Raw genomic sequence first — 3473 nt, 5'->3', positions numbered from 1 at the left:
CCCTGAACTTAACTGGCTGAGCAGATCTTCTCAGAAGCCACCATGTTGACTGGAATTCTTTTTTTAATCAGGAGTGAGGAGGGAGGGGTGGGGGGGAATGAGGAGCTGATACCAAGGGCTTTTGTAGAGAGCAAATATTTTGAGAATGATGAGGGCAACGAATGTACCAATGTGCTTGACACAATTGATGTATGTATGTATTTTGATAAGACTTGCATAAGCCCCTAATAAAATTATTATTTTTTAATTCAACTCAAAGAACTCACTGCCAGCTTTGCGCAGAGGCAATATTGTAGCCAGTGAGGTTTATCCGAGGCGTGATTATTGCTAATTGAAAACTTTTCCCAATACCCCGCCATGGCCGCTTGAAATATAGTCGGCATTGGCAATTTTTGAAAGTCTCCACGGAGACCGAGCAGTTGTTCTTCAATGTCAGATTTTGCACAATGTTTTGTTCCTGATGTTATAAAAAGCTCCTACGATTAAAATTTTAAAAATTTAAATAAAAAAAAAAGAACTCACTGCCATTGAGTTGATTCCAACTCTTGGTGATCCTAAAGGACAGGGTAGAACTGCCCCTGAGGGTTTCTGAAACTGTAACTCTTCATGGGAGTAGAAGGTCTCATCTTTCTTCCACAGTGTGGCTGGTGGTTTCGAACTGCTGACCTTGCAATTAGCAACCCAACGTGTAACCTCCATGCCTCCCGGGCTCCTTTAATAAACAATCATCAAAACGACCACTTCCCACTAGATTCCAGCTCATAGAGTTACAGACAAGTGTATGAGTGAGCCAATTTGTCTGTAGCCACCCATGGGTGACAGAGGTATGTTTAAACATGCTTTGTTTGGGATAAACCCCTGTGCTTGTGACAAGGAAGCTTTATATTTGTAGACCCTTCACCTTCCCCTGCAGCATAGCCAACTGCATACCTGCCTTCACTACGCTGGGAATAAGATAAGACAGGAGAAAGAAGGGTGAGCTAAGAGACCTAAAAGAGAACCACGAAAATAAAAATTTTAAATATTCAAGGAATAAAATTCACAGGTAGGATGCCTTCGAGAAGAGATGCTGCCTCTCATTTGCTGTCAACCAGTGGATGACGACTTACAGTCGTCACCACATGCCCCGTGCCCTGGCAGCAGCCGCTCTTTCTCTCCTAGAGTCAGGCTGGAGGAGGACTGGCAGGCAATGAGCAAAACCAAGCCTTGACCAAGTTAGCAGAGCAACAGTCCCAGGGAAACAGGAGGGTGTCTGACATTGCTTCCAGATCGTAAGGCTGTCTTGAATTCTTGCCTTGTTCAAATGAAGTAAATAACATGAAAGCACCGGGTACCAAGGTCAAAACTAACCATCAGGGCAGAAACAGTTACCTGGTACGCTTGAGTTCGTAAAGCGTGGGCACAGAAACTCAGATCTCCACTGTACAGTCGAGGCCTCCTTTTACAAAGTTTGCAAACCAAGGCCAACGGCCCTGAGCTTTGGAGGTCATGGTGAGGAAGCAGGGCCTCCCAGTCTGCTCCGTGACATCTAAAGTGCAATCAACACAAGGCAGGCAGAGAATGGGTCCGTTTGGCTTCTATTGTGGTGAGCTTCTAGAAATTATACTCAAATTTAGAATCAAATTAGAATCAAAATTAGAATAAAAAATTAGAATCAAATTTACTAGGAATTGCAGGCTGAAAAACCAGAAAGTGGAGTCGAATTGAAATTTATGTCATCCTGCATTCAATTTATCATTTAGTTTAATGAATTACTTTTATTTTCTTTCTCTTCATCTCAATGAAAACTAGAAGCATTCTATTTCTATTTAAATCCAAAATTAGGCAACCACCACTAATATTTAACATTGTTCTAGAAATTCTAATGAATACCATAAAACAACAAGAAGGAATCACATGCATAAGGGATGAAAATGAGACCAAATTCTTACGATTGTCTGTCTAGGAAGACCAAGAGAATCTGTTGAAATTCTATTAAACTAATAAGGAAATTCATTAAGGTAAGGGAGCCACTTGCCAAAGATCTTGATATTAGGTTCTAAAAATAATAACTAGTAACAAAAATCACTGCTGTCAATTCGATTCCAACTAATAGAGATTAAGACAAGTGTGTGACTGAGAAAACTTGGCTGCAGTCATCCAAGGATGGCAGAGGCATAGTTCTCTGTGTTCCAATTCACCCTTTAAAATTCTTCGACACGACCCCCCCCAGCCGCCAAAGCACTGTACACATGTAGCTCCAATCCCCTGCACTATATCTGAATAGTTGCATCATATCACTTTAAACATGTAAGAGTCTATAGGTAAAGCAATTTAGCATGCCATCAGGAGAGACCAGACCCTGGAGAAGGACATCACACTTGGTAAGGTGGAGGGTCAGTGAGGGACGGCCCTCAAAGACACAGTGACTGCAACAATGGGCTGAGACATTACAAGAATTCCGAGGGACCAGTCAGTGGTTTGTGCTGTTGAACACAGATCAATATGAGTGGGGACCGACTCAATGGCATCGGACCACAATAACATTTTTTTACCTGTACATACACCAAGAGGCAGTATACAGGCTAAAACAGGATAAAGCATGGTTTAAAAACAGAAAAGTTGCGTGGCAAGGTGTCATCCTTTCACCATATGTATTTAATCTGTGTGCTGAGCAAATAATCAGAGCAGCTAACTATGAAGAAAACCCAGCATCGGGATTGAAGGAAGACTTAGTAACAACCTGTGACATGCAGCTGATACAGCCTTGCTTGCAGAACCTGAAGAGGACTTGAAGCGCTGACTGATGAAGATCAATGGCCACAGCCTTCATATGGATTTTATCTCAGCACATGGAAAACCCAAGTCTGCACAAATGAACCCATAGACAGCATCTTGGCAAATGGAGAAAATATTGAAGTAAACAAGGATTCCGGTTTACCAGGGGCCATACCACAGCCCAATAACAAAAAAATATGTACTTTTTTTGGTGTCTTGGTTTTTAGGCCTGTTCCTGGGGTTATTCGGAGTGTTGATTCGGAAACTTGCAGTGGAGAGAACACGTCAACTCTGGTTTCTTAGATATGGGCCTCAACTATTATTTCAACTATTAAGTTAAATTAATTTATTAATAGAATTCAGGCCCACAATTACAGGATAAACCCAAAAAGGTGAGAAATATTTGAAAATCAGTCAGTATTAAGGGGTTTCTGAGGAAGACCACAAAGTGGCTAGTTGGTTATGAATAGGACCATGCTTTGAACCCACCAGTCACTCTGCATCCTTTAAAAGATGTATTGGTCTGGAAAGTAAAGGGAAGTTCTTTTCTGTCCCACAGGGGTCACTATGAGTTAGACTAGATTAGGTGGCAGTGGGTTTTTCATTTGGCCTGAGAAGCTGTGCAATAATATACACAGCTATGACAGCCAGATCACAGCTCGAGAGAAGTGGAAAAGAAACCCGAATGAGCAGGATAGTGGGGCAACAGAAAAGTC

General features: G+C 41.8%; 1 non-coding gene across 1 annotated transcript; it reads left to right on the top strand.

Moving 5' to 3' along the window:
* The first annotated feature begins 270 nt into the window (after positions 1–270).
* On the top strand, positions 271–411 carry LOC142453904 (U4 spliceosomal RNA). Its single transcript, XR_012785463.1, has one exon. It is a non-coding gene; the product is annotated as a U4 spliceosomal RNA (small nuclear RNA).
* The last annotated feature ends 3062 nt before the right edge of the window (positions 412–3473 follow it).

This window comes from Tenrec ecaudatus, chromosome 7, assembly GCF_050624435.1.
Source record: "Tenrec ecaudatus isolate mTenEca1 chromosome 7, mTenEca1.hap1, whole genome shotgun sequence".
Classification (NCBI taxonomy): Eukaryota; Metazoa; Chordata; class Mammalia; order Afrosoricida; family Tenrecidae; genus Tenrec; species Tenrec ecaudatus.
This window is presented reverse-complemented; position numbering and strand designations above follow the sequence as displayed.